Source organism: Antechinus flavipes, chromosome 1 (genome assembly GCF_016432865.1).
Source record: "Antechinus flavipes isolate AdamAnt ecotype Samford, QLD, Australia chromosome 1, AdamAnt_v2, whole genome shotgun sequence".
NCBI classification, from domain to species: domain Eukaryota; kingdom Metazoa; phylum Chordata; class Mammalia; order Dasyuromorphia; family Dasyuridae; genus Antechinus; species Antechinus flavipes.
In genome coordinates this window covers 657,080,608-657,096,341 of record NC_067398.1, presented here as the reverse complement: position 1 = coordinate 657,096,341, position 15,734 = coordinate 657,080,608, and the positions used below count along the sequence as shown (strand labels likewise).

General features: G+C 34.8%; 1 protein-coding gene across 5 annotated transcripts in view; it reads left to right on the top strand.

Moving 5' to 3' along the window:
* LOC127544845 (adhesion G protein-coupled receptor E3-like) overlaps window positions 1-15,734 on the top strand; it is a 214,069-nt gene that overhangs the window by 132,397 nt on the left and 65,938 nt on the right. The window lies entirely within an intron of this gene.

Genomic DNA, 15,734 nt, shown 5'->3' with positions numbered 1-15,734 from the left:
AAATTGTGGTATGTGAATGTTATGGAATATTATTGTTCTTTTTTTTTTAATTTTTTATTTAATAATTACTTTATATTGACACTCGTTTCTGTTCCGATTTTTTTTTCCCCTCCCTCCCTCCACCCCCTCCCCTAGATGGCAAGCAGTCCTTTATATGTTGGATATGTTGCAGTATATCCTAGATACAATATATGTTTGCAGAACCGAACAGTTCTCTTGTTGCTTAGGGAGAATTGGATTCAGAAGGTATAAATAACCCGGGAAGAAAAACAAAAATGCAGATAGTTTACATTCGTTTCCCAGTGTTCTTTCTTTGGGTGTAGCTGCTTTTGTCCGTCATTTATCAATTGAAACTCAGGTCTCTTTGTCAAAGAAATCCACTTCCATCAAAATATGTCCTCATACAACATCGTTGTCGAAGTGTATAATGATCTCCTGGTTCTGCTCATTTCACTTAGCATGAGACTTACATGAACTGATGCTAAGTGAAATGAGCAGAACCAGGAGATCATCATATACCTCAACAACAATACTGTTTGAGGATGTATTCTGATGGAAGTGGATCTCTTCGATAAAGAGAGTTAATTCAGTTTCAATTGATCAAGGATGGACAGAAGCAGCTATACTCAAAGAAAGAACACTGGGAGATGAATATAAACTGCTTGCATTTCTGTTTTTCTTCTCGGGTTATTTTTACCTTCTGAATCCAATTCTCCCTGTGCAACAAGAGAACTGTTCGGTTCTGCACACATATAGTGTATCTAGGATATACTGTAACCTATTTAACATATAAAGGACTGCTTGCCATCTGGGGGAGGGGGTAGAGGGAGGGAGGCGAAAAATCGGAACAGAAGTGAGTGCAAGGGATAATGCTGTAATAAATTACCCTGGCATGGATTCTGTCAATAAAAAGTTATTTAAAAAAAAAGAAAAATATTTTACAGCAATTATCTCTGATAAAAGGCTCATTTTTCAAATACATATAGAATTGCATCAAATGTATAAAAATAATTAGAATAGTTGAATGGAAGAAGGTGACTGAATTGCTGCATTTATCTATTTCTTGAGGTATAGGGAAAGGTGGTAGAAGAAGAAGTAAGTTCTAGGCTCTATTACTGTCCAGAACTAAATGAATCAATCAATAAGCATTTATTATTCACTCACAAGTGTCAGACAGTAGTGCTAAGTGCTGGGGAGAAAGAGACAAAAAACAATTTCTATCCTGAAGGAACTCACAATCTAATTGGGGAGAAATAAGGTACTAAAATTAATAGGAATGAGGAAAAAATGCTGTAGAATATGGCATTTTAATTAAGACTTAAAGGAAGCCATTTAGGCAGAAATGAGGAGAGGGAATACCCTAAACATGGGGATAGCTAGAAAAAATGCTCAAGAGTTGAGAGATGGAGTGTCTTTGTTACCAAACAGCTGGAAGACTCATGTCTCTGAATTGAAGAGTATTTGATATAGATTAATATATAAAGAAGAAAAGGTCAAAGGGGGCTAAACAGGACATTTATTTAATCCTGGAGATGATAATTATTAAGTTTGAGAAAATAAATAGGGACAATGATAGACACATAGTTCAATGTGAATTTTAGGAAAGTCACTTTAATCATTAAATGCCAGGTGGATTGAAGTGGGAAGAAACTTGAGGCAGGTTGACCTACCAAAAGACTGTTGAAGTTGTTCAAGAATAAGGGATGATACACCAGAGTGGTAGCAATGTCCAAGGAGAAAGGGAATATAATCAAGAGATGTGGTAGAGTTGTCAACAGACTTTGACAATAGCTTGGAAATGTGGTGGTAGTGAGAGAGAGTGAGGAATCCAGGATGACTCCTGGGTTGTGAGTCTAAAGAACTGGAAAGATTGTGTTGCCTCAAAATAGCAGGGAAAGTAGGAGAAACACAGAAAATCAGAATAACAAAGAAAAGAAAAAATTTAGAAAATAAAGATAAATATAAAACCAATAAATAAACAGAAAAGTACAGAAGTTGGTGGCCTAATGTTATGTTTACCTTCTGAAACAATGTATTTTGGTACCTACAATACCTAGGTCTAACCATGTCCCTAGTCCCTCCCTACTCAAGAAATTCTAATGAATACCTCCCAACTGATTCCAAGATTAAGAAATTTTTTTCTTAGATTTTCCAGTGCCAAGCATACTTTTTGCCATATGAGTCACCTAAAAAAACTTTTTGATTAAATGAATATATACTCTTAACAATATCACCCCTAAGTAGGAATCAAATTCCTATGTTTTTACATATAAAGATAATATTTAAAATACAATCACTAAACAAGTAGCTCTTGCACAAATTATTTTTAATTAATGGTTGGTTGCTTCATTGAAGATTATTCTCCCTTCAAATTATAATTTTGAATCTTAACAGCTTCTGTGATAAAATTTTAGGGGCTCTTCTCCTGGCTCTATCATTTATGGCCTATCATGTTATGAGATGAAACAAATTATTCATCCAACTAATTGATAAAACTGAATTTTTTCATGTGTAAAATAGGAATAAACACGTGCTTATATATGTAATAATCACAGAATTTTTTTTTTGGCTCTTAGACTTTTTATTCTCTAGTCAACTCTCTCTTCCCTACATGACATTGTCACATCATATAATAGAGAAAAGTAATAATAATCAGAGGTAATAATAATAATAACAACTACAATAATAATTGACATTCACATATAAACTTTTGTTTTGCAAATTATATTACATTCTTGATTCCATTTAAGGAAACCATCACAGCATTGAGACAGGTCTTATCAGTAATTTTATCTCTATGTTGCAAATAAGTCTGACATATTGTGAATAAGACAGATAATTTATGTAAACCTATGTCACAATCCTAGCAACTGTCAGAGATGGTATTTTAACACAGGTCTTCTCAACTTCCAAGTCCAGTACCCTTTCCCTTATGCCATTTTTTCATGACACAGAATCACAAAATATTATTACAAACTACTAATTACAGAAATGAAAAATATCATAACACTGTTATTGATCCTGCAATGTGGTACAATAACACAAAATAGTCATTTTTCAATCATGTCCAATTCCTCATGACCCCAATTAGGATATTCTTGGCAAAAATAATGAAGTAGTTTGCCATATCCTCTGACTCATTTTACAAATGAGGAAACTGAGGCACACAGCTTTGCTAAGAGTCACATGGCTAGTTTCTGAAGCCAGATTTGAACTCACAAGGATAAGCCTTCCTTATACCAAGCTCAGTGCTCTATGCACTATGATACCACCTAGCTGCCTGTAGTATCACTAAAGAAGATAATTTATGTTATCATAACTGAACAAGACATTTTTGAAGTAAGTACTGGAAAATGAGGTATACAGAATCTAACCAATTGGAGGATAAAAGTTAATATAAATTTTCTTTAATTTCTCTAAAATATACATGCTTTTAAGAATTTCTCCTTAATCAGCAGCTAGGTGGTACAGTGGATAGAGTACCAGCCCTGAAGTCAGAAGGGCCTGAGTTCAAATCTGACCTCAGACACTTAATATTCCTAGCTGTGTGATCCTGGGCAAGTCAATTACCTCAGGGGAAAAAAAAATTTCTCCTTAGTAAAGTTTCTTATAAATTGGAAATTTAGGGAAAAGGCAAGAAAATTATCACTTATGGGAAACATCACCTGTTTATTCAAATTATCTTGGTAAAGTAAAAAAACATGAGTCCCTAACATTACAATTTTTCATGAAGATACTCTGGACATCTGCGTAAAAACCTTAATTTTTGAGCTATACAAAAAACTGCTCTATTGGCTAAAGAGTCTAAAGAGCTAATGAATTATTCTGATGAATAAGGACCACTATAGTTTACTCATTTCCCTCTGCTGGAATACTAAGCCCAATTACAGTTATTTTCTAAGGATATTAAAGTGTTTATTAATATTTCATTTTGTATTGTGTATTTGAAGTTATTAGCTACCGTGATTTGATCTTTTGATACCATTGAAACTATTAATATTTACTTTTTAGCTCTATTGAGATTTGGCTTTGTAATCATTTTGTAACATATAAAAAGTCTAAGAAACATACTTTCTAGGTAATTAATCATTCTACTAATCATGTTAACAATAATTAATAAAAGGAATCAATGACAGTCTCAAATGTCACAGACTCCTCATTCAATTCTCTCAAGGCTTCTTCTAAGGATTCTTTCTGTTCTCCTTTCTCATCTTCTAGTCTTTATCCTTCACACAGCTGCTGAAACAACCTTTTAAAAGCATATATATGACTATGGCACACCCTTGATCAAGAAGCTTGTGGGTGTTCCTAACAGAGGTAATCAACTCTGATTTGTTAACAATTAATGAAAGGACTAAATATTATAATAGAAATGAGCTTATTCTAATAAGGGACTGGGAGACATGACTCTGAACACACAGAGTCTTAATCAGTCTACCCACACCTAGGTCAATCTAGAAAAAAGGGAGTCAATCACTGCTTTTACTTTTGCTGAGTAGAATATAAAAGGCTAGAATTTACCTTAGATTAAATTCTTTGTAAATTTTTCTGGTTGGATAGAACCCCACAACTCCTATCCAAGATCAAAAGGCTTGTACTCTGGGAATTTGAGCAATCTCATCAATCAACAATGTCCTTCAGATAGAATTGTGCCTGTTTAATCTATATTGGATTATTCATTGTTTAGGGAAGGGGGCAAGGAAGAGTCCAAAAAAATTTGGAACACAAAGTATTGCAAGGTGAATGTTGAAAACTATGCAAACAAAAAAAAGAAAGGGGAAAAAAGAAAAACAAAACAAAACAAAAAAACAATGTCATTCAGATACTGGTGTACTCTGATAATCAGATTTCAAAAAGGGAATAATCCTAGATCTTCCAGTATTAACAATGATTTAATAATTATGTCTCTTAATTTCAATTGCAGATTCATAGACTTGGAAATCAAAGACACTTTAAAAATTCATATAGTCCAACCCCCTAATTTTACAAATGAAGAAAGTGAAACTAGGAAAGTTTAAAGTGACTTTCTCAAGGTCATATACCAAATCTACATTGGGATTTCAATCCAGTTCTTTCTTACTCCAAAGTCTAGTGCCCAATACTAGCCCAATACTAGTGCACAACCAAGCACAATAAAGTTTTGATGAGGTTCAGCTGTGCAGGGCAGAGTTGTGGGAACCCCTTCTGGTTGGCACAGGTCCTTCGTAAAAGAATTTACAAACCTGAAAAGTTAGACAGGCAAAAAAAAGTTTATTGGCACTGAGAAGTCGGCCTTTGCTAGAAGACTGACTTCCTCTGTGGCAAGATCCTGACAGAAAAGTAAAAGTCTAGCGGAGGAATCCTGGCAGAGAGAGAAATAAAGTTCCTAGCAATGAAATCCTGACAGAGAGGTAAAGAGAGGTTTGGTCCTGTTAGGTGAGAGAGATAAAGAGGGGTTAATCGCTGAAAAGAGAATCTCTTCTAAGCTGGCAGAGGGTCCTCAAAGGCAGCTATACCAAGGAGAGAGAGAGTCCTTGGCATGATTCCTGCTTTTGGCCCTCTGCAAAGAAGTGCACGAAGCTGCCCCTTTTTATCAGGAATTTGAAACTTGGCGAGGGGCTGGGTGCAGTTTAAGTTGAAATCAGATCGAAATCTTTGAACTGAAGTTCCAGTTGAATGAGATTACTGCCCCCAGACCTAGATTTCCAGTGGAATGGGACAGTTTACTGGGACTGGTTGAACCAATTTTCAGCTCAATAGAGTTGGATAGAAATCTAGATCTCCAGCTTGGCTAAGTAGGAGTGGTCCTGGACTCAACTAGTCCCACCAAGATAACACAATGAAACCACATATCTTGATTCCTTAAGACAAATCTCTCAGGGGAGAGCTTCTCCCCAGGGTTCGAGGAATTTCTTAAGCATTCTCCCCAAAGTCAGAGAAAGAGACAATTTCAGGGTTACCCATGTGTGGGATAGGTCAGGTGCAAGACAGCCTTTCCAATTAATTAATCAGAAACACCATCAGGTACAAAGAGAAAGCACTTATTTAATCCCTATAGGAGATGCCCAGGCACAACCTGGGATCCATCCCAACTCCCACCATGTGCTCCTGGAACCCCACTGGCTTCGGCTTGTCTGGGATTTAAAAGCAAAAGACTCAAGCCTTCTCATTGGATAGACTAAAAGGACACAACCATCCTTGACCAATGGTCACCAATGGCGGCTGCCACCCACAGGTCATGTCACTTTCTGCAATTTCCTGTATCTCCAAATTCAAAGTTCATCTCTCCAGTGAGCAAATGACCTCCCAAGGGCCCAGTTCTGGAAACAGAGATCTTGTGATTCAACTGAGAAATACTTCATCCAACCGGTCCCATTCAGTTATATCAGTTTGAAGTTAAGTTTTTTTCTTTAAAAAATTTCATTTAAATTTATTAAATAAAATTTTCTTTTAAATATTTTTTATTTAAATTGAAGTTTTATTTTTAAATTAAATTATTATAGGATAATAGGATTTTAATTTGAAATAGGATTTTAAATTAAGTTATTATAGGAGCAAATTACTATATAATTAGATGATTAGATTAGTTTTCAACCTATATAAATTATGTTCATATGGAGAAAAACAAGTACATTGAAGACATTCTGAATCATTGAGCAAGATCTAGAAAAATTATTTATAGAATTTGTAACAAAAATGATTATTAAAATTCTGTCATAGAATCTCTATATTATTTGTGAGAAGTAAAATTGTAAGGTTTTGTTTCCATAGTTGAAAAGTTTCAGAATCTCACAGCCTCCCTCTCCATAGCTATAGTAGAAAAGAGTATGTTATAAGTTTTAGGGTGAGTACTTCCTGGATAATGACAATTAAAGAATGTTTTAAATCAACAGAACTAACTGCAGATATAGTTGAGTGCAAATGACATGGGTTTGTGATCCAGGCAAGCAAAATTTTTAACTGAGCAGGCTTAATGCGTTTCATGCATATTACCCTCTTCTCCCATATATATATATATAGATGTGGCAAGGGGAGGAGTGAATATGGAAGCATATTCAGTGTATGTAATGGGTGTAACATGAAATCTTAAATTTTGGAAACATCTCCAATTGAAATTCTAAAGAGGGGATGAGGAGGCAGGGTGAGATTATGGAATATAAGTGCTATCCTGGCTTCTATAAATTGCATTTCTGCCCCCTCAGAGGGATATGGCACCCGCATCTTACAAGAAATCTAATAAAGCCTTCCTCCACTCATCATATGGAGGGACAAAAGAGTGAGATAGGGGGAAAAAATTGAAATAAAATGTTTTGCAAATGGGAATATTGAAAACTTTTTGCAAGTACTTAGGAAAATAAAATACTATTTACAAATTTTTAACATTAATTCATTGACCAATAGTTTTACCAAATTGGTAACCAAATCATCCGCTTTTCTGTGAAGATACAGACTACCAACTAATTGAGTATAAATATACTGTCACAGGAAAAACAGGAGAGTGGATTTCATTTCCTCAAGCCCTCTTCAGGGCAACTAGATAGTATAATAGAGTGCTAAGCCTGGAGTCAGGAAGACCTGAGTTCAAATTTGACCTCTGACATTAGCTGGGTAACACTGAACAATTCATTTAACTTTGTTTGCCTTAGATTTCTCATATGTAAAATGAATCGAAGAAGAAATGGCAAACCATTACAATATCTTTGCAAAGAAATCCTCAAAAATGGTTCATGAACATTTAGACATGACTGAAAAATGACTAAATGACCTCTCTTCAGTGCTCAACTCCTGATATTTTTATTTTCTTTCTTGAAGAATCTCTGATTTTTCTTCATTAGGTACCATACATGCCTTCAATTAACAAATATTTATAAAGTACCTACTACCATGTATTAGGTATTATGCTTATCACTGAGGACACAAAGACAAAATTTAAAACAATCCTGCCTTCCGTGAGCTTACAATCTTTTGGAGTACAAGATGTTTTCACAGCCCGATAAAATAAACATAATTTAATTTAAATTAAACATAAATTAAACATATTGTAAAAAGAACAATAACATCTAAGGGGATCAGAAAACTCTTCCTGTAGGAGCTAGGAACTCAGAAGTAATTCAAGAAGCATGTAAATGCTTACTAGGGACCAGGTTCTTACTAGGGGTTAGAGTCACAAAGACAAAAGTGACCATAGTATTAGCCCTCAAGGAGCTTGTGTAATATAAACATAGTCATACATAGAAAACTGATAAAAAGTGACTTTAGTAAGAGGACACTAGAGGGTAAGAGGAAGAAGGAAGGACTTCTAGGAAGCAGAGATGAACAGTGCATTCTGAGAATGGGGAGACAGCCTTTACAAAGGCAAAATTGGGGAAGATTTAATGCACAGTTTATAAAAGTTAGCAGACTGATTTAGCTGAAATGTAGGTGACATAAGGCTAGAGAAATAGGTTAGTGCCAGACTATGAAAGACTATACATACTAAGCTATATTTTATCCCTAGAAGCATTAGAGGAACACCAACAAACTTCTTGACCAAAGGAATAGCATAGATAGATAGATAGATATGCTTTTAAAAGTTTATTTTGGCAGCTTTGTGAAGGGATGACTACAAGATGAGAGGGAAGAACAAGAAAATAAATTAAAAGTAATGTAGAATAGTCTAGATAAGAAGTGATAAGAACCCGGAGATGTCTATCTAACAAAGTGAGGAAGTGACTTTGAATTTCTCATTTTTCATCAAATGAAGGCAGCCTAGCTGTACCTAATCTAAAACTATATTTTAAAGGAGCAGTCACTAAAACTATTTGGTATTGGTTAAGAAATCTATTAATTGATCAGTGGAATAGGTTAGGTTCACAAGACAAAATAGTCAACTATAGCAATCTAGTGTTTGACAAACCCAAAAATCCTAACTTTTGGGATAAGAATTCATTATTTGACAAAAACTGCTGGGAAAACTGGAAATTAGTATGGCAGAAATTAGGGATAGACCCACACTTAACACCATATACCAAGATAAGATCAAAATGGGTCTATGATTTAGGCATAAAGAACGAGATGATAAATAAATTAGAGGAACATAGGATAGTTTACCTCTCAGACTTGTGGAGGAGGAAGAAATTTGTGACAAAAGATGAACTAGAGATCATTATTGATCACAAAATAGAAAATTTTGATTATATCAAATTTAAAAGCCTTTGTACAAACAAAACTAATGCAAACAAGATTAGAAGGGAAGCAACAAACTGGGAAACCATTTTCACAGTTAAAGGTTCTGATAAAGGCCTCATTTCCAAAATATATAGAGAACTTACTCTAATTTATAAGAAATCAAGCCATTCTCCAATTGACAAATGGTCAAAAGATATGAACAGACAATTTTCAGATGATGAAGTTGGAACTATTTCCACTCATATGAAAGAGTGTTCCAAATCACTATTGATCAGAGAAATGAAAATTAAGACAATTCTGAGATACCACTACACACCTGTCAGATTGGCTAAGATGACAGGAAAAAATAATGATGAATGTTGGAGGGGATGTGGGAAAACTGGGACACTGATGCATTGTTGGTGGAGTTGTGAACGAATCCAACCATTCTGGAGAGCAATCTGGAATTATGCCCAAAAAGTAATCAAACTGTACATACCCTTTGATCCAGCTCTTTACTGGGCTTATATCCCAAAGAAATATTAAAGAAGGGAAAGGGACCAGTATGTGCTAAAATGTTTGTGGCAGCCCTGTTTGTAGTGGCTAGAAAATGAATAGATGCCCATCAATTGGAGAATGGTTGGGTAAATTGTGGTCTATGAATGTTATGGAATATTATTGTTCTGTAAGAAATGACCAGCAGGATGACTTCAGAAAAGCCTGGAGAGACTTACATGAACTGATGCTAAGTAAAACGAGCAGAACCGGAAGATCATTATATATCTCAACAATAATACTGTATGAGGATATATTCTGATAGAAGTGGATTTCTTTGACTAAAAGAAGATCTAACTCAGTTTCAATTGATCAATGATGGACAGAAGTAGCTACATCCAAAGAAAGAACACTGGGTAATGAATGTAAACTGTTTGCATTTTTGTTTTTTGTTGGAATCCTAGTGTTAACTCAACTTGAAACAAGGTACTAAGTAGAACTAATTGATACAATGCTTGTGTTCACACCTTTACTCATTGGAGTTCACACTTTTGGGAGATTTCAGGGTTTAGGATGAGATATCCGAATTCACATCTCCCTTGAAGCTCTCAGGACCAGAGAGCACTCTGGGAAGAAACCCATAATCCCTCTCTCTCGTATCCCACAATTCCTCTCTCTCATATATAAGAAACAGACAGAGGCTTTCGGACAGAATTCAGCTGAATTACATGAAGAGTGGAGCTGAATTTAGATTGAGAAGGGAGCATCAAATGAGTTCAGCCAGAAGCCCTCTCTGAGTGAGGAGTTTTACTTCAGAACATTGACTGGGGTCGAAGAGGAGCCTTCTGGGAGATTGAGAGCCAGAAGCCCTTTCTCAGAGGCAAGACAGATTCAACTTGTTGCTGGCTCTGGAGGCTGAAGAAAGCAGAGGCAGAAGCAAAGGACAAAGCTGCAAGAGCTCTTAGAACCAAGGAGAGAGAGAGGCCTCTAAGAAAAGCTAAACAGGCTATATTGGAGATGGAGAGCCAGAAGCCCTCTCTCAGAGGCAAGAGAGATCCATTCCATTTTCCACTTGGCTGGCTGGAGGACTGAAGGACAAACCTTTGGATTTGGAGACATTTGGAGAGAGCTCTTGGAACCAAGCAGAGAGATAGGCCTCTAAGCTAACCAGGCTATATTGGAGACAATAAAAGATCTGAACTTTTATCACCTGGCTGCATTTGGGATAATTATTGATCTGAACTGCAACTAAGGCTGCCTCCAGAAAATCTCCCCCAAGAAACCTGCTCTCACCCAGAGAAAACCATCGTATTTTATTATTTTAAATAAGAAAAACACCACATTTGTTTTTCTCCCTGGGTTATTTTTACCTTCTGAATCCAATTCTTCCTGTGCAACAAGAAAACTGTTCAGTTCTGCACACATATATTGTATCTAGGATATATTGTGACATATTTAACATGTATAGGACTGCTTGCTCTCTGGGGGAGAGGATAGAAGGAGGGAAGGATAAAGTCGGAACATAAGTGAGTGCAAAAGATAATGTTGTAAATAATTTTTTTTCAAAATAAAAAAAATTTTTAAAAAAGAATTTCTCATTTTTCTGACTCGCTTTTGAGGAAGAGTAAATTTCCTTTTTCTTTTGAAATTGTTGTTGTTGTTTTAATAAGTGATTCTGCTTCCCATAATGAACAAGGGTGAGGAGATGCATCCCAATCCTCTCTATCTGTGTGGCCAGTTCTGTAAGCCAGGTGCAGCTCTTTTTCTTCTAAGCTCAAGTAACAGTAGGTCATACTTCTGTACCACTTTGTTTCAAAAGCATTTTCTTTCAAACAACTGGTTGAGGTAGGTAGTATCAGCAGTGGTTCCATTTTACAGCTAGAGAAACTGAAACTCAGGGAAATAACATGAGTGCCCTGGAAAGTCAGAGAAAGGCTTTAAATCAAGAAACTGGATTCCAAATCTAAAGCTCTATGCACTGCCTCCTATAGGTCATAGAATTTTGTTCCCATACTCACCATGTTATCTGTCCTTTGTAGAATAGTCTCTGTATGTGTATGTGTGTGCAGGCATGTTACATCTCCTTTGGAGCTTCTGAAGAGAACTCCAGTTTATTCATGTTTGCAGCCCCCATAGCACTGGGCAGGGGCTTTGATAGCTGGATTAGAATGAAACTGAATGGAATAGAATGGAACAGAATAGAATAGAATGAAACAAAATAAAATAGAATGAAATGGAATGGAATGGGTAGAGTGGAAATAGAATGAAATGTAACAGAAGAGGAAACAATGAAATAGAATGTAACAAAATGGAATGGAATAGAAATACAAAGAAATGGAATCCTATCAAATAGAAGAGAAAAGAATGGAAGGAATGGAATGGAATAGAATAGAATAGAACAGAACAAAATGGAATGGGATAGAATGAAATGGAATAGAATGGAAATAGATTGGAATGGAATGAAATGGGATAGAATCAAGTAAAAATATAATGAAATGGAACAGAGAGGAATAAAATGGGATGAAGTAGAAAGAAGTAGAATAGAATGGAACTGATTAGAATGAAATAGAATAAAGCAGAATGGAATAGATCAGAGTGGAATAGACTGGAATGTAATATTATGCAATAAGAATTAACAGCTTATTAAAAGAGGCACAAAAAATACTGAAGAAAATAATTCCTTAAAAGCAGAATAGTCCAAATGGTAAAAAGAAGTAAAAAAAAAAAAATCTCACTGATGAAAATAATTCCATAAAAATTAGATTTGGTTAAGTGGAAGCTAATGATTCCATTAGACAATAAGAAACATTAGAAAAAGTCCAAAAGTAGGAGAAAATGTGAAGCATTTCATTTGAAAAACAACTAATCTAGAAAATAGATCAAAGTGAGATATTTTAAGAATTATTGGACTACCTGAAAACCATGATCAAAAAAGAACCTAAAATCATATAACAAAATACAATAAAACTTCCTAGATATCTTGGAACCAGAAGGCAAAATGGAAATTGAAAGACTCCATTGGTCACCTTCCAAAAGAGATCTCAAAATGAAAACTGCCAAGAATATTACAGATCAATACAAGAGCTCCTAGATCAAGAAGAAAATACTTAAAGTCATCCAAAAAGAAATCATTGAAATATCATGGAGCCAAAGTCAAGATTAAACAAGATTTATCAGTTACAACTATTAATAATCAAAGCGAATTTTGAATATGACATTCTGGAAGACAAAGTTTTTTTTTCTTTCCTTAGCAAAATAAACCCAATTCTTACAACTATTATTTAATAAAGTTTTGTTTCTCCTGAAAAATCTGGTCACCGTTCTCTGGGCACATTTCACAAATAATCAGGATAAGATGTTGACCAGTTGGTTCAGTTCAAATGATGAATCCATTATGTAGACATATATTGGAGACACAGATTCAGACACAGAGAAAGACTACAATTAAACTATACCCTTACAAAGTAAATTGAAAAGTAGTGATGACATCACTTAGAGTAATAGAATTGGGTAAAACTTCCATTCCCTTATTCTTAACCCATACCTATCATTCAATTCTCATGCCGGAAGCTACAATAATTTACCAGTCTTTTAAAAATGAGGTTAATTTCCACAGGCCATCATACACTTCTTTCAAGCACTTTCCTGCTAGGTTTGCTAATAGACTATAGATCACATTATTCAACTTCATCTACCCCTCAAAAGCCTAAGAAATATCAGGGGAAAACAAGAGAAGACACAATTCCCTTTCTATTATCATTGAGTCTCTACCATAGGCCATGACTGAGAATTGGGCCTTGCTTCTTTAAATTTAAAAAAAAATTGCTTATTCCCTTTAAATAGGAAATTCCACATTAATGATCTAATCTTGAAGGGAGTGGAGTAATCTAATTTATACTTCCATGGAATTCCCATCAAGTAAAATCACACCATGATAAATGACATTTCCCTAATACCTTTCAAGGTTATGAAAGCCCTTTCCCCACATTACTGTTAAATAGATAATACAAATATGATTATTCCTATTTTGCAGAAAGAAAAATAAAATCCAGGGATGGTAATGGATGACAATTAGTTTAAACTGTCATGTTGTGTAATTTAAACATTTATGGTCTTCTGGCCCAGATAACAGCCTGAACTGAGACCTATCACTCAGGTCTCATACATTCTCCAGCAAAATTCTCAAATTCACACTAAAGCCAATAATGATCGAGAAATCCAATAAGTGGGACAGCTAGGTGGCACAGTGGATAGAGCACTAGCCCTGAAGTTAGGAGGACCTGAGTTCAAATCTGGTCTCAGACACTTAACACTTCCTAACTGTGTAACTCTGGGCAAGTCACTTAATCTAAATTGCCTTAGCAGGAAAGAAAGAAAAAGAAAGAAACAAAGAAACAAAGACAAAATCCAATAAGTAGCTACAATAAATAACTCTTAACATCATAGAATTATTTTTAAAAACTAAAAAGAAACTTATGGGTGATCAGAAAAAAAGACCATTTGCAAAATCAGCAATAGCATTAGCAAATAAGCCCCCTTTAAGAAACTAGGAAAGGGCAGAAAGATATTTAACTTTTAGTAACTTTTGACAAGAATCAACAAGATTGGAATATCCCAAAGAAGTAAGAAGACTACAGAGTGAGGATCTTGGAATCCTCAAAAAATAGAGACCAGAGCAGTATATCAGTGATTAGCTCAACATATCTAGAACCTGTTGCTCAAAGATACTACTTAGGACACTAAAGATTTAAGGAGGTCTGAATTCAAGAGGGTCATCATGATAACTCAAGGGAACTTAGCAAGAATAAGCAAGGCCTACTAACTACCCCACCCAAAGTATAGAAGAAGCTGAATTTGGCTCTGGCACAAAGCTTCAATTCAGGAAACAAAGCTGGAGAGATAAGTAAGTCAAAGAAAATACTGATCAATATTAAACATTATTACAAATCAAAATATTCCCAAAAGAAGTGTGTGATTTTCTCATCATTGAAAGCAATAATTTGAAAGAAAAATTGGGGTTTTCCATAAGAATTACATGAATATCTAGAAGAATTGAAGCAAGAAATAAAAATTAAATTAAAACTTTTGAAGAAAGAATTAGAGAATAAGTAGTATAAAAGGGAATATGGTAAGCCTTATCTAAGAAATGGACTCCTTGAAACCTAGAATAGTCTAAAGCAAAAATATATTTCATAGGACAGCAACAAATTTTAGAACAAAATGAAAAAATGAAAAAAAAATTAATGCAAAGCATTTGATGTTTAAAATGTTTAAAACTGATATAAAAATAGATCAAGAAGAGGTAATTTAAGAATCACTAGACTCACTGAAAATTGTAATTTTTAAAAGTTTAGAGTCAATGATTTAAAAAAATCATAAATTAAAATCCCCAAATATATTAGCACCATCAGGTAATGTGTAAAAAAAAAAAAAAAAAAAAAAACAACCCACAAATCCTCTCCTGAAAGAAATTCTAAAAGGAATATTTTGAAATATCCAAAAGGATAATCACAAGAATTTATAGTCAAACTGATGCATTGTTGGTGGAGTTGTGAACGAATCCAACCATTCTGGAGAGCAATCTGGAATTATGCCCAAAAAGTTATCAAATTGTGCATACCCTTTGATCCAGCAGTGTTTCTATTGGGCTTATATCCCAAAGAAATACTAAAGAAGGGAAAGGGACCTATATGTGCCGAAATGTTTGTGGAAGCCCTATTTGTAGTGGCTAGAAACTGGAAATTGAATGGATGCCCATCAATTGGAGAATGGCTGGGTAAATTGTGGTATATGAATGTTATGGAATATTATTGTTCTGTAAGAAATGACCAGCAGGATGAATACAGAGAGGCTTGGAGAGACTTACATGAACTGATGCTAAGTGAAATAAGCAGAACCAGGAGATCATTATACACTTCGACAACGATATTGTATGAGGATGTATTCTGATGGAAGTGGATTTCCTTGACAAAGAGACCTTACTCAGTTTCAATGGATAAATGATGGATAGAAGCAGCTACACCCAAAAAAAGAACACTGGGAAACGAATGTGAACTATTTGCATTTTTGTTTTTCTTCCTGGGTTATTTTTACCTTCTGAATCCAATTCTCCC